We start from the raw sequence: 21,975 nt of genomic DNA, 5'->3' as shown, positions 1-21,975 counted from the left end.
GTCTGTTTTGGCCGAGTTCCAAGCTGAAGACATGATTTTTTACCTTTCTTAAAGCTGGAATACTTACTTTTTTTGGTAAAGTATCACACATGGAGAGACCCCTAGTATCCACTGGAGCACCTGTGTGGGACACCCTGAAAAGGGTGTTCTGGTGTCCCCCACTAGTGCTCCTTTGTCCAGATGTGTAAACAGCTGCTGAGTGTCCTCTCCTTACACTGAATCTAGTTTGCATTTCATTCTAATTCCAAACCCATCTAGAAAACAATGTTCTAAACTTATATTAATACAAATAAGCATGAACAAATGTAGTTAACCTTCATCTGCCAAAAACATGGTTTTAGTGGGCGAACGAACGATGTTTACTACAAATGATTACTGTGCCCACGAACCTGAAACTTGCCATTTTAAACTGTCCAACAGTAAAGAAAAGCACATGGAGCAGCATGCAAGTACTAATAATAATAGCAACACACAACAAATACTTACTTTTTAGAAGCAGTTTCCTGATCCTTCTGTACTGATCGTGCTCCCTCAATTTAAGGTCTGACCAGCGTTTCCTCAATTGCTCCTTGGATCGTCATACCCCAAAATTCTTTACTTTACTTTAGTCATGATCTTGGCCTTTCTCACATTTGGGTTTCTGTACGGTCCATACTTCCCATCATAGTCGGCCCTCCTCAAGATGTCCACCATCTCCACCATCTCTACAAAGGACATATTTGAGGCCTTAAATCTCCTCCTGGATCAGGACGTTTCTGGCTCCGGACTTTCGTCGTCGTTGCTGCTATTCTCACACACCTGTTGTCTCTCCGCCATGTGCTCTCCCACTGCACCGAAAGAGAAGGGGTGGGGAATACACTGGAAAGAAGGTCAGGGGCGGAGTTTCACACATGCGCAGTGTATATAAAGCATAACACGATAACACGTGCATCGTATGTACGATCTGTGAGCGGAGGACAGAGTAGCGTAAGCGCTGATCGTGCAAACAAAGGTACAATTTTAATTTTAAGGACCCAAGCAGGGTGCCAAAGCAGCTCTGTCACAGTAAAACATATACCTATCAAGAATATGAAGTGTTGAGGTAGCATACACTTTAGGTAAACAGAGTGTGCATTTTGCTAAAGTAACATTGGAATTCTCTCTTTAAAAATCAACACCAACGTATAATTGTTAGAAATCTCTGCATGTCCCACTGCTCCAAAGCTCCTATTATTATTATTATTATTATTATTATTATTATTATGTAGGATTTATACAGCACCAACTGTTTGAGCAGCCCTTTACAACATGAGGACAGACAGTACAGTTAAAATACAATTCAATACAGGAGGAATCAGGGGGTCCTGCTCGTTAGAGCTTACAATCTAAAGGGAAGGGGTATAGTTTCCACCATCCTGCAGACTAGCCAGGTGCCAAAGCCCAGGAATCAACTCACAGTCCACACTGCAATCAAAGTTAAAGGAGAAGGGCCACACATCAATGAGATACTGATAACCCAGTTGGCTTTACTAGGCAACCAAGCAACAACAGGTCGGCAGAGTGTGCTGTATGTTGCTTGGTTGCCAAATAAGGCCAACTAGTTGATGTTTTCTAAACTTTTGTTATACTCTATGTGTACAATCACTGTTTTTACAAATAAAACATTTATTACGCAACAAATAATTCCCAGAGCACCAAGTGGTTATCTAATAAAGAGACCACATCCATAATGTTCTGTTTCAAATTTCAATATATGTAATCACATACCTCTTTACACCCAGTCTTTGTGGCCAGTATGGCCACTTGCTGACTTGGCACCACCTGCAGGCAGCTTACCTCTTACCTCTTTAATAAGACACAGAGCTTGAATTCAATGCAATTTTATTTCAGATAAGTGCAGAACAGGTGGGGGGGGGTTCCAGTCTTTTGAAGTGTAAGAAGACAATGGCTTTCCTAAGATCTGTCTTTGAAATGAACTAAAACTAATTGAGAAAAAATTTGAAAAGCAGGGAGGATCTAGATAGGACTGTCCTAACCAGCACTACAAAGCAGGGGTAAACTCAAAAGCAAAAGCAACAAATAAACAAGCTGTAGCACCACACTGTCACTTAATGTCAATAAATAACACAATATTAACAATAGATTTCAATACAATGGCAAGAACAAGCACATGAATAGTGGGACAGAACACATAGTTATCTCCTTTTGAGCACAATCTGGCCCATTGAAACCTCAGAAAGAAATGTTCAGAGGGAGGCAGTTTTTTTTTTTTTTTTTGTTTTTTACAAGGGAGATAAAGGATAACTAGTAGAAAAAGGAGGATGAATCTCTACCTGCAAACTCAAAAGGAGAAGGAATAATATTCATAGGCAATACGCAATGCAGGTAGGACAGCTGATACACAAGTAAAAGAGTAGAGTTCACTTTGGAAAATGTATGTTAGTAAATAAGGCAAATCTGTTCTTTATGTATTCTTTATGAATACTCATACATGTGCCAGTAATAATACATGATTGGTTAATCAGTGTAAGCACAGGTTCACCTTATATACCAACACTGACATAAAGCGTAACTTCACTTTTGTTGAGGAAAAAACTTTCCCCTCTGGGTGATCTATGTACATTGCAAGTATTTTAACAAACTTTGTTGCACATTCCTACCTTTTGTTATGGGATCATAGTCAGAATTTATCAACAATGCTATTTAAATAAAATATTCAAATTTTTCATTAGTTAAATAATAAAAACACTTCAGTCAATACCTGTGGATTAAATTAGCCATGGCCCTTTATTTATAGGTATAAACATTAAATCAATTTTATATCAATTTCAATAAATTTGTAAATAATCATACTTAGGATAGTGGTGCCGGGACCCGAGAGCCGAGGGACGGGTCAGCCTCGGGTGGCCGACATCGCAGGCACCCAGGACAGGTAAGTGTACTTATTTAAAGTCAGCAGCTACAGTGTTTGTAGCTGCTGACTTTAAAAAAAAATCTTTCATGGCCGGAATCCCGTTTTAATGAGCCTGGCACCCCACCCATTGGCGACAGCCAATTCAACACAGGTTTGAAAATTGAGATTTAAGATATCAAGGGCAATATCAGATAAATGCTCATTGTCTGGTCTATAAAAACCAGGCAAACCACCTTCTAAGTTCACATGTCTAAATGACATACCATGAACCAAAGGAATAAATTTATTCATAGTCCTATTCATTTTTTTGCAATTTTTTTTTAAATACTTACACTCAGAGTATAACAACTAACAACCAATCAAGACGAGGAATTACTTCGGAAAAAACTAAGATAGTATTAGGTAAAGCAGTACTGTATGCAAACACAACAGATCAAGCTTAATTTGAGAAATCAACTCCAATGTTTTGCATTTACCAAGATCATTACCAGATAAGTGTATTATAATGACCTGAGGTACGGGCCAGCACTCATGTAAATGAGATAAAACTTGACGCAAATTGCTCCAACACATACCACATCTTCCATACCAATGTATTTTAAAACACGTAGAAGGTAATCCCAAATTTATTGCCATAAATCCACCACTCAGCTCTCTTCTGAGCCCAGAAAACATGAGTGTGCAATAATCCAGACGTGACACAGAGCATCTAAAATGAAACACAAAAATTATGTCTGACATATGCTCTATAACAATTAGACCATCAACCTCCAATCTTTTTAATAACAGACTCATTAAGACCAATCATTGCTGCTTCAGTGGTCGCTCCTATACAAAACGAGTGTGATGAAATTCTAGCAGTAATGCTTTAAGGCATCTATTTAGAACAGCCTTGACTTGGTAAATAGTCACTGGTTAACTGTGAGATGAATTAGAAAATGTTTAGAAGACTCAGGTCTGACTTCCAAAAATCGACGTATCAATGAAAAAACCCGGATTAGCCCGCAAAGTTATCCATCGACCATGACCCATAGGATCAGTTTAATTTCTCTGTAACAATATCTGAATAGAATCCATCCTAAAAAATATATGCTTAACCACTTGCTGCCCGCCACATAGCAAAATGACGGCTGCAAAGTGGTTTCAATATCCTGACTGGGCGTCATATGACGTCCTCAGGATATTAAGCCGCTGCGCTCCCCCGGGGCACGCATCGCGGCGATCGTTGTCGCGGTGTGTCAGTCTGACACTCCGCAACTCCAATCTAGGTACGGAGTCCCTGACGGAGACTCTTTACAACGTGATCAGCCGTGTCCAATCACGGCTGATCACGATGTAAATAGGAAGAGTCTGTGATTGTCTTTTCCTCACTCGCGTCTGACAGACGCGAGTAGAGGAGAGCCGATTGGCTGCTCTCCTGACGGGGGGGTCTGTGCTGATTGTTTATCAGCATAGCCCTCCCTCGGATCCCACCCAGGACCACCAGGGAAGCCGTCCAGGACCACCAGGGAAGCCGCCCAGGACCACCAGGATGGCCATTCACACTGGACCACCAGGTATGCCCCCTAGACCCCCAGGGAAATACTAATCTGTGCCCAGGCAGCTGCCAATCAATGCCCAGGCAGCTGCCAATCAGTGCCCACTCACAATGCCTACCACGGCCAGTGCCACCAGGGATGCCTATCAGTGCCTCATATCAGTGCCGTGTATCAGTGCCACGTATTAGTGCCCATCAGTGCCCAGCAGTGACGCCTATCAGTGCCCATCGGTGCCCATCAGTGCCGCCTATCAGTGCCACCCATAAGAACCCATCTTTGCAGCCTTTCAGTGCCCATCAGTGTCGCCTATCAGTGCCCATCAGTGCCACCCATGAGTGCCCAGTGCCGCCTATCAATGCCCATCAGTGCTGCATATCAGTGCCGCCTACCGGTGCCCATCAGTGCCGCTCATCAGTGCCCATTGTTAGTGCCCGCTCATTGGTTCCACCTCATCGGTGCCGCCTTATCAGTGCCTGTCAGTGCCGCCTTATCAGTGCCCATCAGTGAAAGAGAAAACTTATCTATTTACAAAATTTTTTAACAGAAACAAAAGCAAAACTTTTATTTTTTTCAAAATTTTCGTTCCTTTTTTATTTGTTTAGCAAAAAAGAAAAACCACAGAGGTGATCAAATACCACCAAAAGAAAGCTCTATTTGTGGGAACAAAATGATAAAAATTTAGTTTGGGTACAGTGTTGTATGACCGCGCAATTGTCATTCCATAACCTTTTAACGCATGCTGAACAGAGAAAAAGGACATACAGGATCTTCCACCTTGCATACGTATAAAAAAAGAAACACCTGACAAAGTCTTAACGATATGAGAGTGTGAATAACCACGAGAAATTCAAAAATGAAGAAAGGATAAAACCAATCCTTCAGAAAAGGGGGTTTGACGTTGCCCAGAAGAAAACAAGAAGGAACTCCATAAGGACCACGCAGCTTTATACGCCGCCCACGTGGATAGTGCTAAAGAAGCCTCAATAGCAATGATGACAGGATTTACTGAAGGTGCCATAAGTGTTGAGGGCATAACAGACCAATTGGATCCGCATCCGGTACCAAGCGCTTGAATTCTTGAATCAGCAATAAAATTATCCTTACCAGGAACATATTAGGCTTTAAGCCATATTATAAGGTCTAAACATTTAAACACCAATTGCCTAAGTACAGCAAGAACAGGAAGAGATTTAGGTGATAAACAATTAAGAGCAAAAACTACACTCTTATTGTCAGATTGAAGTAAAATTCTACGATTTCAAAAATTGACACCCTATAATTCCAAAGCTACCAAAACAGGAAAAAACTCTAATAGAAAAATATTAGTCATTTAGCCTGAATCTTTCCAAAAATTAGGCCATAAATTAGTAGACCAATGACCATTCCAATAAGCCCCATAGCCACAAGATCCAGAGGGATCAGTATGCAGATGAAGCGCAGATACTGCACAAAAAGGGGTCTGCCATAAACAACAACCATTAAATGTGGATAAAAAAACAACACCATACCATAAGATCTTTCCTAACCCCACATGTAATCCTCACAAAATGATAAGGAGAGGAAATTCCTGAAATAGCGTAATACAATCTTTGTTAAAAAACGCGACCCATCGGTAAAACTCTGGACGCAAATGCCAATAAGCCAAGGAAAGATTGCAAGATTTTCAATCGAACTTTACATTTAGAATGAACCAAGTCTAATAATATCAGAATTTTAATAATTCTCTTGTCCGGTAGTCGGAATTTCATGGAAACAGTGTCAATTTGTATACCCAAAAATTCAAGGCAAGATGTAGGGTAGACAGATATTTCATGACCAAATTCTATACCAAATTCTCTACACACAATCCGAAATTCAGTAAATAAATAAACAATCATTCGAACTAGCCTTACCTATAAAAAGAAAATCATCTAAATCGTGCAATAAGTCATTTGAACCCATACGAAAACTAACAACCCACTCAATAAATGTAGAAAAAGTTCAAAATGATGACACGAAAGCGAACATCCCATTGGGAGACACTTATCAAAGTAATATTCACCTTGAAAGTGAAAACCTAATGAGTTAAATGCTGATGGGTGAATAGGAAGTAGCCGAAAAACAGACTTTACATCAGCTTTAGCAAGTATTATAGGTCTGCCACAATCCCACAGGATTCCACATCTCAGATTGTAAAGGCTTGTTTTTTTTTTAATAACAAAAAATAATAACAGTGCATCTGAGATAAACTCATTCATTAACTCTTGGTATTAAACAAGTAAAAAGGCACAATGCAGGTTTACCTCAGATAACTGTTCCTAAATAGTCCAATGGCAGGATGGGTATATATATAAAAATATATATGAGGAGAAGTCAGTCAGGGCTGCCACCAAAAAGGACCAGAAGAAGGACCTTCTTTTTTCCCACCCCGTCCCCCCTCTTCCCTTCCTTTTTTCTTCTTTTTTCTTTTTTCTTCTGTCTTTTTTCTTTTCTCCCCCCCCCCCTTTTCCACCCCCCCTTTTTCATTCCCCCCCCCCCCCATCCCCTCTGGGGACCTTTTTTACCATTAACTATGTCATCATTTATAAAACTTTGTTCCCAACATGTGTGCGTATCTATGCATAATGTGCTAGTATGTTTACAATATAAAATTGAATTTCTTCTGTGTCCATTCACATAATATCCATGTTCTCATTATCTCGGTGTCCATAATTATCAATTTTATATTTGTTTTTAATCCTATCTTTGTTTTTAGATTGACATCTCGTTTTTTATAATAGATATATATATATATATTTATGTTTACATTAGATGTTTATGAACTAAGAGTTATCTTGTCTACAGATACATATGTGTGTATTTTATATATATATATATATATATATATATATATATATATATATATATATATATATATATATATTCGTCATATTATATGTGTATTAATAATGTTTTTTTAAATTCTCACCATTAATTTTTAATTCTGAATTAATTTTTATTCCACTCCTATAGGAATTGTGTCTAGTTTTGCCTCTAGTTGTAGTGTGCTGTTCCTTTCTCCCCCAGCAGCACGCCCCTCCCAAATGTATAGGTTATTCTCCTTCATGTTATGAGCTTTGGCCCCGCCCCCTCCAAGACTTCAAAAACTCCTGCCCCAGTGTCCGCCCCTCATGCTTGAGAAAGGAGTGCCGCTATTCTCACCACCAATAGCGAGCGAACTCGGAAACGCCTCGCACAGCTGTGACGTCACAGCCTGGTGCCGCGCTGTGCTTGCCCTCCAGGCCTCGTTTTGGCTCCCTGCACGGCCGTAGCTATTCCATCTCAGGGAGCCATATGAGCCTTGCTATACACCGCAGCACGCTCGGTGATCGGCCTTGGCGTCCTTACAGCCATATCCCTGGAACCCGCAGCTAGATGGACTGTGTCATTCCGACCTCATCCAATCTTGATGTGTAATCTGGATACCTGAGGGAGACCCTGCTGTGCCCAGTTATTTCACCCCATCCTTGCCTGGATCCGATGTGGGGTCAGCACTGTATGGACTTGCTGTGACTTGTAGTCCTCCATCTTCTCCTCTACCCAGAGACATACTGGAACGCAACATTACAGTTTTCCATGTGAGTGGATATTGTTTGTTGAATAAATTATTGTTGATATATACTCAGAGGTGCTCCTTTCCTTGTTTTTTTTATTAACTCTTGGTGTATATAGCCTCATTGATGTCATACCTCAGTCTGTACAACTGCTGCTGCTATACAGCAGCTTAGATGTAATTGTGCTTTGTTTTAGATTTGTTTTTTTATAATAAATGCTACACTGTAATCTAATTGGGATCCCATGCTCCTGTCTACTTATCTTCAGGACAGATTGATAAAGCAGGAGCCAATGGCTCCTGCTGCTGTCAGTCTAATCAGGCGATGAGGGAGTGGGGGCACGGCCAAGCCATGCTGTCTGTGTCTATGGATGCAGGCAACACAGCTTGCAAACGAGACCGCAGGTGTGCCAAAATAAGAAGAAGCTTCCTATGACGGCACACTGAGAAGAGGAGGAGTGCCTGCTGGTGATCCCAGAAGAGGAGGATCAGAGCTGCTCTGCATAAAACCATTGCACAGAACAAGTAAGTATAACATGTTTATTATTAAAAAAAATATCATTTAAAATCACCTTAAAGTATAAGTAAACCCCCCTATCATTTTCAGTCAAGGAAGCTGCCATATTTGCCTCTGTTTAATCTACAACTGCCATGATGCTGCACATGTAATCAGTTATCACACCAGCCATTGAATGGTTTCACAGTTTGGTTGAGAGCACAATCAATGGGAGTGTTATATTTCCGGCACATGCCAGAAATGAAACTTTTTTTTAAACTGGTAAATAGATGGGTTTACTTCTGCTTTAAGTACACTGGACATACCCTTTAAAAGTGAACCATCTTTGCTCCTTTAGAAAATCAACCCTGTTGCTAGGGCTATATAAATCAGTAATAGCCCTAGCAACAGCAACACAATAATAATAAATTTGCAGATTAATTTTTAATAGTATAAATCTATAGCATAATATAAAAAAATTAAAAAACTGAACATTTAGGTCTTATCTACTCAATATGCAAAAACCAGTGAAGTGAAAACCCTTTCACTATAGTGACATCACTTGGGTCCTTTATTTTATGAAAAAATGTATATCTGTTGGTCCCGCCAGTAAACATTCTCAAAGTCAATGCCAACATGGTAAGGTGCCTGTAGAGTTAACCACATGCTTGCCACCCTTTTATCCTGGCTGCTGTCATTGAACCACAATGATACAGTGTGATGCACTCATGGCCACATCAATGGTATCAGAGTCAACCCAGCACCTTCCTTGCAACTAATAGCTTTAGCTGTATGAAGTGCTGCAAAGAGAATATAGGACCAGATTATGTCACCTAAAATGTTCCATTGTGGTTTCCACATGCTCTGCCAATGCTATGGTAAACCAGAAAAAGATAAACGGTCATATAACCACTTAGAGATAAAGCTACGGTGGGTATTTTGAACAAAAAAATCTGACAAGCTGGTAGCACTTTGCTGCTTTAAGCACTTCATTATAATCATTAGAAAAAAACATTTTTCAATGTGCTCTGGGTATATTTTGCTTTCTTTAATGGTATATTGTATGCGGTTATGATGCTAGTAAATATTTAAGAAAGGAGATCCTAATGAGAAAATTATACGCAAGGGCCAATTTGCAGACTTTGGCCTGATCCAACTGTATAATTCAACATTTTACTTCATTAGCTTAAAATACAGAGGATAGTAGCACAGGCTGTAGTATACAAGATGCAACATGAGTCCATAAAAGAGTCCTTTGATCTATCAAACTGTGTGAGAAGACAGTCAGGGCAGCCTTGCAGGGGGAGTTGAAGCACACTCCAAACATGTGAAGAAAAAAACAGGAAATAGGCGCCTCTAAGTAAGACTATTATGTTCAATAGACAAAGCATATTAAAAAGCTCACATTGCAGTATCTTTAAGCAGGCACAGTAGAGTTCAGTGAGGATGCACGATCTCCATCTCGGCTGTCAGCAGTGGTCTCGTCTTGTCGATCTGTGCGCGGCCAGCATCCTGGCCAGCAGGAATCTCTCTGCGCTCAGATGGGATCCAGAGCGAGGTCTGGAACGCAGCTGGTAGATCACAGGAGAGGGCTGGGATGCAGCGTATGGCGGAATGGCATCACGGACATTATCGTGACGCCTTTCCGCACATGCGCACTGAGATGTTTGCAATGCACGCTCCTTTGTCAAGCTTGACAAATAGAAAAGGTTTTAATGTATAATTAGTGCAATAATGACTTTTATCACACTAGAATAAATGGTATTTGGGTATTTGGTAATGGGCTTTTCACATTTAAATTTCTCAAGGCAGCACAGTGCCAAATGAGCAAGTAAAAGTTCTACATGTAAACTTGCATGTTCAAAAATATATAAAATATGGTGTGTAAATATTGTAAGATAAACAGCTCAACCTCATGTTTAAAATATTAAGCCTTACATAATAAGAGTATGACACTGAATGCTCCGAAATGTTATTTTTGTGATTTTGTGCTTTGTTTTTCTTGTCAGGTAATTATTTTTAGTTAATTTAGGATTTGCATTTATTTTTTTATTTTTTTTTTTTATGTGCAGAAAGTGCAAACTTTAAAACTGCTTTATTTATGTAAATAGAAACTGTAAATGTTGTTTTAATAGTTAATGAGAAATTTGCAAAATACACATCTGCATAGCAATAGGGTAACAGTCATGTGTCCTTTTAACTGATTTTTAAATAGTATTAATTTTGAAACCGTATTTATTACTGTATTAAATTTATATTTAACCTGCAGAGATTGTAAGTGGTAATACTGAATCTATTCAAACAATGAACTTAATAAAACATCACAGGGATTCCCTTAGACCAAGGATTAAATTCAGTGCAAACCATGTGGAGAGATGATTTTATTTAAGAAAGTGTTCACCCTAAGTTTTCCAGGTTGCATAGGTTATGCTTAGTGACACTTCCACAGCTTTCCTTCAAATTCTATTGTCTTAGCCACCCACAGAATTTAAATGCAGGATGGATTGCTCTGTGCTCCACTATAGGAAACAATGTATACATATTAAAGCTGAAATATACTGTAGGTAGGTATAAAAAATATAAAATAATGCATCTCTGTATTCTTTAATACATCATTAAATCTATTGATTTAAATACAAACTGTGTACATACTTGTATTTGACCTGGTATTAGCCCCTCACAGCCCCTCTTTAGCAAAGCTGGAGTATGAAAGGCAGTAGCAGCACAATGAGCCAATCAAATCATGTACTGTACAAGAAGCATACTAATAGGAGGAGAAAGCAGAGTGGCAGAGAGATGAGCGCATCATTGTGCTGCTTCTCCTTTCACTGTCCAGCCACAAGCTGGCAGGCCCAGGACCTGAGCTCAGAAGACGTGTGATGTTTGCCATCAAACTGAGGACTTATAGTAGAGAAAAAGTAATGCAGGATATCATTGAATTGATTGAAGGTGAATATTACAGCAAAAACTATATTTGTTGTTGATTTTTAGGGGGCTATTCATTTTTATCTTGTTATTTTTTGCCTGGAGTTCTGCTCAAGTTGGGCTGGTTTCCTAAATGAACAGAGACATTTAACTTAGGGAAGGGAATATTAACTGAACTTAGCATATAAGAAGCTTTGCTCATTTTACACACCTAATTATGTGTAAGGAAAATTACAATAAAATAACTTTTTTTTTTCTTGCATAGGACTGGAGGATTGCAGTGAACAAAGCCTTACCCTATTTACAAAGCTCAATAAATATTTACTTTGCTAAGTGAATAGCCTGTACTAATAATATGTGTGTATGTATATTAACAGTATATATACAGTATCTCACAAAAGTGAGTACACCCCTCACATTTTTGTAAATATTTATTATATCTTTTCATGTGACGACACTGAAGAAATGACACTTTCCTACAATGTAAAATAGTGAGTGTACAGCTTGTATAACAGTGTCAGTTTGCTGTCCCCTCAAAATAACTCAACACACAGCCATTGATCTCTAACCGGCTGGCAACAAAAGTGAGTACACCCCTAAGTGAAAATGTCCAAATTGGGCCCAAAGTGTCAATATTTTATGTGGTCACCATTATTTTGCAGCACTTCACAGGTTGCCACTGGAGTCCTCTTCCACTCCTCCATGATGACATCACGGAGCTGGTGGATGTTAGAGACCTTGCTGTTATGGAATTATTTCTGATTGGGACTCTAAAAACAGAAGTTAAAACTGCAGCTGCAGGAACAGATTCATAGGACGCAATCACTGTGTTTAAAATGTCCGTTCAGTGCCAAAATGTATTATTACATGTTATTTTATACATAGATAAGAAAGGTGGGGGGGGAAGCAGCTTGCACCGAGAAGGGTCCAACCTGGCCCTAAATAATAGCTGAAGTACAAAAAAGGGGGGGATGGTATTGCGCTAATCCTGGTGTAAACGTATCGCAACGATAAATTATTAATGATGGAGTGGCGTAATGCCTATTTCAAAAAGTAGATAATAAAGATTTGATCATGCGTTGCTAATATTGCGTGCTGTGCTCATTTGAAAATTGCAAATAAAAACTCTGTATAAATAAAATAAATAAACAGCTGATTAAAGATACAAACACTTCACCTGTGGTGTAAAGAGCAAAAAAAGGTATGTATGAAAAGTGAAAACACATATGGAGAAAATCAGAATAAAATAAACCGCACTCAGGTGCAAGGTTACTATGGATGTCCTAAGGGATCACAATACAGGTGTTAAATGAAAAAATCAAAGAAAAATGCAAAATGAGAACTATGCATGAATAAATACAAGCATATGAATATGCGTGAAACAAATATAAATCCTTCACCTATAGTGCAAGCAACCATAGAGATATTATTTAAAGCATAAACGCATACAAATATAAAGTAATAAAATAAACCGCACTCCAGTACAGTGTTAATAAGAATGTCCTAAGGGATCTTAGTATAGGTGACAATGAAGTGTCCAGTGTCAGCAATCCGTGCTCACAATATTATATACAAAATGTTCAAAAATGCAAAATAAGGTGACTTTGTGCAGCAACAAACAGTTCCAAAGCTTCTTAAAACGTGCTTAATGAAAATCGTGAAGGCAGCAGCTAGATTCTAGCATCGCTTTCCTCAAATGGGTGAAGAATGTGAAGTGAAAACATCAATCCTCTTCATGCAGCAATCCTACAATAGAGGGCAGTGGCCCCTTACCTCACTGCGCTGAGGTTAAACTCCCCAAACACTGTGTGGTCGAGCTGGATGTACCTCAAAACAGCTCCTTGTAGACTCCTCTGCTGCCACTTCCAGCAATGTCACATTATTTTATACATAGATAAGAAAGGGATGGTGTGAGATGTTATTAAAAACTAACAATTAGAAATATATTATTAAATGCTAGCAATAGAACAATTGCAAAAGTAAAACCTTGAGAGGGGAGGGGGAGTAGAGACAGAGAAAGCTTCTAGCAGAAGATGTGTCTATGTGTTAGGTGAAGGTTACAGAACACATTTCAACAGTGCAAACAAAATGGAGTCTTTTGTGCTTAAATGAACAATACATTGAATGTCAATGTCACTTGCGCTCCTCCACCTTCCGTTTGAGGATGTCCCACAGATGCTCAATAGGGTTTAGGTCAGGAGACATGCTTGACCAGTCAATCACCTTTACCCTCAGCTTCTTTAGCAAAGCAGTGGTTGTTTTGGAGGTGTGTTTGGGGTCATTATCATGTTGGAATACTGCCCTGCAGCCCAGTCTCCAGAGGGAGGGGATCATGCTCTGCTTAAGTATGTCACAGTACATGTTGGCATTCATGGTTCCCTCAATGAACTGTAGCTCCCAGGTGCTGGCAGCACTCATGCAGCCCCAGATGTTGACACTCCCACCACCATGCTTGACTGTAGGCAAGACACACTTGTCTTTGTACTCCTCACCTGGTTGCCTCCACACACGCTTGACACCATCTGAACCAAATAAATTTATCTTGGTCTCATCAGACCACAGGACATGGTTCCAGTAATCCATGTCCTTAGTCTGCTTGTCTTCAGAAAACTGTTGGCGGGCTTTCTTGTGCATCATCTTTAGAAGAGGCTTGCTTCTAGGATGACAGCCAAGCAGACCAATTTGATGCAGTGTGGTCTGAGCACTGAGAGGCGGACCCCCCCACCCCTTCAACCTCTGCAGCAATGCTGGAAGCACTTACACGTCTATTTCCCAAAGACAACCTCTGAATATGACGCTGAGTATGTGTACATAACTTCTTTGGTAGACCATGGTGAGGTCTGTTCTGAGTGGAACCTCTCCTGTATGGTCTTGGCCACCATGCTGCTGCTCAGTTTCAGGGTCTTGGCAATCTTCTTAGGCCATCTTCATGCAGAGCAACAATTTTTTTAAGATCCTCAGAGAGTTCTTTGTCATTGGGTGCCATGTTGAACTTCCAGTGATCAGTATGAGAGAGTGAAAGCGATAGCACCAAATTTAACACACCTGCTCCCCATTCACACCTGAGACCTTTTAACACTAACGAGTCACATGACACCGGGGAGGGAAAATGGATAATTGGGCCCAATTAAGATATTTTAACTTAGGAAAGTAATCATTTTTGTTGCCAGTGGTTTAAACATTAATGGCTGTGTGTCGAGTTATTTTGAGTTGACAGCAAATTTACACTGTTATACAAGCTGTGCACTCATTACTTTACATGGTAGCAAAGTGTCATTTCTTCAGTGTTGTCACATGAAAAGATATAATAAAATATGTACAAAAATGTGAGGGGTGTACTAACTTTTGCGAGATTATATATATATATATATAATAATCTCACAATATATATATACCGCGCTGTCTATAAAAGAAATAAAAATAAATAAATAAATAAATAAAATAAAAGCAGCCAGCACAGCAGTGGATAAAGTTGCAAAAATGACAAATTGGGTGAAATGTGCAGCGCTTATGTGATCATATAAACCATGACAAAAAATATCAGTACAAAAAACGTGAATAATAACTGATGTGCTCAAAAATACTCCAAGCAGTCCTCTATTATGACATGTGATGTCTATAAACAGAGGAACTTGGACGTGTGATGTCCAAAAAAGAAAAAAGTCAGTGACAAGCTTCAATCATGTTTGATGATAATCCTCAACCACATGTGGATATAATATAGTGACAGTCTTTAACTTCAAATATGTATGATGTAATAACAGTTGCTAGTAGATCCACCACCAAAGACACCAGAAGCTGCTTACCAGAGGGATTGAACTCAAACAGGTGTACACCTAGTGAGTCAATCAAGCTTTGTGGTATAATATACCAAGGGGATCAGATGCTCTATCCAGATATGACCTCCAGATGGACCTCCGAACAGGTGTAAGGTATGGATGGACTCAGTAGATATAGGCAGTCAGCCCCACCATTAAAAGAAAGAGGAAGGCATATAGTGTGACTCCGTATGGAAATTTTAATACATGAAAAGCAAAGGAAATACACTCACGCGTTTAGTAGTAAAATCAAGCGCTTGTATAAAAGAAGACAGTGGTTTCAGCATATCCTCCCGACGCATTTCAACTTAGAAGTCATCATCTGGGGTGCTGGACCACTGTACTGGCTGAGTATTTATAGATACTGGTTACCCCCATAACAAGTGGCAGCTCCGTCTGATTGAAAGTGCAAATTATGGAGATTACTTCCTGGTTCCTGCAAAATGGCACCCGGGCTTGCATTCCAAGCCTCGTTTTCATATGTAGAGGAGGATTACTTCTTGGTTCTGCCAAAATGGCGCCCGGACAAGAGTTCCAAGCCTCATTTAACATGTGAAAGAGGATGTGACATCATGTGGAACAGTGACTGGTTTAAACAGCCAAAAAGAAGGCACCGCTATTCTGGGGGACATATAGGAGCAGATGTGGCTTAAAACGGCACAATGTCCGGTGGTGTATATAACCTACAACATGGCGCCATCTGTCATAAGGACATGTATATTAATACACTAAGTCACATGGTATCGCCCTTCTGGCAGCAAAGATGAAAAACAATACAATACATCCAAACATTGCTCTAGCCTGAACTTGGGCAGTGGTGTAGTGGCCAGCACTCCCACCCAGCAGCAAAAGGGTCGCCGGTTTGAATCCATGTGGGGGTAGGAAAAAATATAAAAATTATGTAATATGTATAAAAGAATATATGATACTAAGGTGTGTCAAATGATGGCACCCCTCGAAAAGGACATGTTATTGGTTGAATTGAGCTGATATTTGTGATAGTGACCAAACCCGTATATATTAAAATAAAAAATCCAACATACATTCTAAAATATATGTTATCAGAAAAATTAATAAAATACCCTCATAAAAACATTTAAAAATACTTATAAAAAACCTCTCATAAAAGATATTCTAATAGGTACCCACTGGACCCTAAAGTACCAGAAATAGAGAAAAGGCATCATGCTTGGTTGATAAAAGCATTGATGTCCCATTCTATGTTCAACCCAAAAGGGAGAAGGTCTGCAATTGGTGGATCCAATAAGTATCCAAGCGAGAGACTCCCCTTGTCTTAGCTCCTCCCCTCAAAGGAGGTAGTATATTTATCTATGACAAGAAATTGGGAACCAGTAGGGTCACGTCTGTGATGCTCTCTATAATGTCGAGGCAAATTATGTTTGACGTCACCACCTTTTATTTTAGCGATATACTCATTGACTCTAACGGAGAAAGCTCGAATTGTACGGCCCACATACTGCTTCCCTCAGGGGCAGGTAATCAGATAAACGACATGTGTGGTAGCACAAGTGCAGAATGTTTTAATGGGATATGTACAGTTTGTAGTGTTCGATTTAAACTTGAGGCTTTTACGTCTACCGCAGGAATTGTATTGACATACAGTGCATTTTTTGCAGGGAAAATAACCCACTAAGTTATGAAAAAAAGAAGGACGTATGGAGGGATTTATGATATTGGGTGCAATTTTTCCCTGCAAAGAAGGTACACCTCTAAAGATGACCTTAGGTTGTTCTGGGAGTATTTCCTTTAAAACACGGTCATTCCTAAGTATATCCCAATGTCGGTAAATGATGTTTTTGATTTCTCTGTGTTAGACTGAAAAAGTGGTGAGCATAGAGCACTTAAAGGAGCTATCTTGTTCACGAGGAGGTTTCGGTGTCAGCAAAAAATTTCTATCAATTGCAGCCACTATTTATTTCTGAGGTTAACGATGTTGGGTCGTACCCCTTTTCTATGTATCTGTCCCTCAGTGTTGAGGCTTGAGTAAAATAGTTGTTTACATCTGTGCAATTCCTGCGCAATCTCAGGAACTGACTACGAGGCACAGACTGTAACCAAGATTGGTGGTGACAGCTGTCAACTGGTATAAAGCTATTGCGGTCGATATTTTTGAAGTAAGTTTTAAACTTTTGGTGTGAGACCATCTCAATTTCGAGATCCAAAAAGTGAATTTTAGATGAGCTAAATTCATATGTCAACGAAATCCCCCGATCGTTCTCATTTAAAAACACAAAGAAATCCCTAAGGGATTCGGGGGTGCCATCCCATAGGAGGAGGATGTCGTCTATATATCTGGCCCACAGTACCAATGAGGGCCTGTGTTCAGAATAGATGACATCCTGCTCCCATTTTGCAATAAAAAGGTTGGCAAGGCTAGGGGCAAATTTAGCCCCCATAGCCACACCCTTCTGTTGCAAGAAAAACTTTTGGTCAAACCAGAAGTAGTTGTGTTTGGTAGCGAATTGTAATAGCTCAATAATATATTCACTTTGTTTATTGGTAATGGAATGGTCCCTGTTCAGAAAATGTGTGACCGCTTTTATACCTCTGGTATGGGGGATACAGGTGTACAATGATGCCACGTCTGCAATGGCCATCAGCAGGTCCCCCCCAATCTCCACACTTTCAAGTAGCCTAATGGTATCAGTCGTATCCTTAAGATACGACGGAGTACCTTTGACCAATGGTTGAAGGTAGAAATCGATATATTTACCGATACATGATGTTACAGAGTCGATTCCACTTATGATTGGTCGACCCGGAGGGTGAACAGGATCCTTGTGGATCTTGGGCAAATGTTACATGATTGGGATTCTAGGTGCAGTAGGTACTAGGTAAGCCCTTTCTTTTTTATTTAGAGTCTGCTCATTAAAACCTTTTAAAACTAGTTGGTCCAGCTCTTTTTTATATTGGGCAGTAGGGTTTCTGGTAAGTTCCCTATATGTGTCCTGGTCGCTTAATATCCTATACATTTCTTGAATGTAGTCAAGTCTGTCCTGCACGACTATGCCTCCGCCCTTATCAGCAGGACAGACTACAATGTCTTTCCTCTCGCACAGTGATTTGAACCCGAGCATTGGAAAGGACTGGTCTTTTTGAGAGGAAGCTTGGCTAAATCTTGCAAAACTAAGTCCCTAAAAATGTTGACGGCAGGAGCTGCAGGTACGGGGGGGTTGAATAAAGACGGATTAGACAGCCCTGAATGTACCATGCCTGAAAAAGCAGCTCTTTGAAACTGAGAAGACGTATTGGAAGCTAGATAAGGTCGGATATTAATCTTCCTAATAAATTTATGGACGTCTGTAAAGGTGTGGAATTTGTCTAATTTCTTTTGGGGGGCAAATTTTAAACCCTTGTCTAGTTTCATCATTTCCTGAGTGGTTAATTCCTTAGTGCTTAAATTAAAAACTCCATTGCCTATCATGTCCTTTTTCTTTTTTCTTCTCTGGATTCTCCGCCCCCCTCTAGAACCTCTTTTGGGTCCGAAGACCTTTTTCTTCCCTGTGTGTCCTGACGAAAATCCTGGTTTCCGTTAGGATTTAAATCGTATCGATTTTTACTTAATGAGGAACGATTATATTCGTTCCTGTTATATGACTGATCCTCTCTATGACGAAGTGGAGAAAATCTGTTGTACACTGGGATTGATGGAGTGTCATAATAACGAGAGTCATAGGGGGTGGATTATCATAGGTTCTCACAGGGGACTCGTTGTATCCATAATTTCTATAATCGACATAATGAGGAGTATGATGGTAGTGTTGGTTGCCTCTGGAGCGACCTCTACCTCCACTCTTATTCCGAATATTGGGCCGTCCACGATGTGGTGGTGATAACTGGGATGCCTACCTCTCTGTGGACCTAAATGACCTACAGGTTCATGTAAGTACCCTCTAGGTGTAGGTGGGGGTTTAGGTTGTGTGTGACTGGAATGGCTGGTGTTCACCATATTATTGACAGCATGGGGACCATTAAAATTTCCATACAGAGTTACGCTATATGCCTTCCTCTTTCTTTTAATGGTGGGACTGACTGCCTATATCTACTGAGTCCATCCATACCTTAAACCTGTTCGGAGGTCCATCTGGAGGTCATATCTGGATAGAGCATCTGATCCCCTTGGTATATTATACCACAGAGCTTGATTGACTCACTAGGTGTACACCTGTTTGAGTTCAATCCCTCTGGTAAGCAGCTTCTGGTGTCTTTGGTGGTGGATCATACCCCTCCACCACCACATTGTGGACGGTCCAATAATCGGAATAAGAGGGGAGGTAGAGGTCGCTCCAGAGGCAACCAACACTACCATCAGACTCCTCATTATGTCGATTATAGAAATTATGGATACAACGGGTCCCCTGTGAGAACCTATGATAATCCACCCCCCTATGACTCTCGTTATTATGACAATCCATCAATCCCAGTGTACAACAGATTTTCTCCACTTCGTCATAGAGAGGATCAGTCATATAACAGGAACGAATATAATCGTTCTTCATTAAGTCAAAATCGATACAATTTAAATCCTAACAGAAACCAGGATTTTCGTCAGGACACACAGGGAAGAAAAAGGTCTTCAGACCCAAAAGAGGTTCTGGGGGGGCGGAGAATCCAGAGAAGAAGAAAGAAAAAGGACATGATAGGCAATGGAGTTTTTAATTTAAGCACTAAGGAATTGACCACTCAGGAAATGATGATACTAGACAAGGGTTTAAAATTTGCCCCCCAAAGGAAATTAGACAAATTCCACACCTTTATAGACGTCCATAAATTTATTAGGAAGATTAATATCCAACCTTATCTAGCTTCCAATACGTCTTCTCAGTTTCAAAGAGTTGCTTCTTCAGGCATGGTACATTCAGGGCTGTCTAATCCGTCTTTATTCAGCCCCCCCCGTACCTACAGCTCCTGCCGTCAACATTTTTAGGGACTTAGTTTTGCAAGATTTAGCCAAGCTTCCTCCCAAAAAGACATATAACCAGTCCTTTCCAATGCTCGGGTTCAAATCACTGTGCGAGAGGAAAGACATTGTAGTCCGTCCTGCCGATAAGGGCAGAGGCATAGTCATGCAGGACAGACAGGACTACATTCAAGAAATGTATAGGATATTAAGCGACCAGGACACATATAGGGAACTTACCAGAAACCCTACTGCCCAATATAAAAAAGAGCTGAACTAACTAGTTTTAAAAGGTTTTAATGAGCAGATTCTAAATAAAAAAGAAAGGGCTTACTTAGTACCTACTGCACCTAGAATCCCAATCATGTACCATTTGCCCAAGATCCACAAGGATCCTGTTCACCCTCCGGGTCGACCAATCATAAGTGGAATCGACTCTGTAACATCACGTATCAGTAAATATATTGATTTCTATCTTCAACCATTGGTCAAAGGTACTCCATCGTATCTTAAGGATACGACTGATACCATTAGGCTACTTGAAAGTGTGGAGATTGGGGGGGACCTGCTGATGGCCACTGCAGACGTGGCATCATTGTACACCTGTATCCCCCATACCAGAGGTATAGAAGCGGTCACACATTTTCTGAACAGGGACCATTCCATTACCAATAAACAAAGTGAATATATTATTGAGCTATTACAATTCACTACCAACACAAATATATTATTGAGCTATTACAATTCACTACCAAACACAATTACTTCTGGTTTGACCAAAAGTTTTTCTTGCAACAGAAGGGTGTGGCTATGGGGTCTAAATTTGCCCCTAGCCTTGTCAACCTTTCTATGACAAAATGGGAGGAGGATGTCGTCTATTCTGAACACAGGCCCTCATTGGTACTGTGGGCCAGATATATAGAAGACATCCTCCTCCTATGGGATGGCACCCCCGAATCCCTCAGGGATTTCTTTGTGTTTTTAAATGACAACGATCGGGGGATTTCATTGACATATGAATTTAGCTCATCTAAAATTCACTTTTTGGATCTCGAAATTCAGATGGTCTCATGCCAATTTAAGTTTAGAACTTACTTCAAAAATACCGACGGCAATAGCTTTATACCAGTTGACAGCTGTCACCACCAATCTTGGTTACAGTCTGTGCCTCGTAGTCAGTTCCTGAGATTGCGCAGGAATTGCACAGATGTAAACAACTATTTTACTCAAGCCTCAACACTGAGGGACAGATTCATAGAAAAGGGGTACGACCCAACATCGTTAACCTCAGAAATAAATAGAGTGGCTGCAATTGGTAGAAATTTTTTGCTGACACCAAAACCTCCTCGTGAACAAGATAGCTCCTTTAAGTGCTCTATGCTCACCACTTTTTCAGTCTAACACAGAGAAATCAAAAACATCATTTACTGACATTGGGATATACTTAGGAATGACCGTGTTTTAAAGGAAATACTCCCAGAACAACCTAAGGTCATCTTTAGAGGTGTACCTTCTTTGCAGGGAAAAATTGCACCCAATATCATAAATCCCTCCATACGACCTTCTTTTTTTCATAACTTAGTGGGTTATTTTCCCTGCAAAAAATGCACTGTATGTCAATACAATTCCTGTGGTAGACGTAAAAGCCTCAAGTTTAAATCAAACACTACAAACTGTACATATCCCATTAAAACATTCTGCACTTGTGCTACCACACATGTCGTTTATCTGATTACCTGCCCCTGAGGGAAGCAGTATGTGGGCCGTACAATTTGAGCTTTCTCCGTTAGAGTCAGCGAGCATATCGCTAAAA

The sequence above is a fragment of the Aquarana catesbeiana genome, linkage group LG02, assembly GCF_042186555.1.
Source record: "Aquarana catesbeiana isolate 2022-GZ linkage group LG02, ASM4218655v1, whole genome shotgun sequence".
Classification (NCBI taxonomy): domain Eukaryota; kingdom Metazoa; phylum Chordata; class Amphibia; order Anura; family Ranidae; genus Aquarana; species Aquarana catesbeiana.
Note: the sequence above shows the minus strand (reverse complement) of the source record.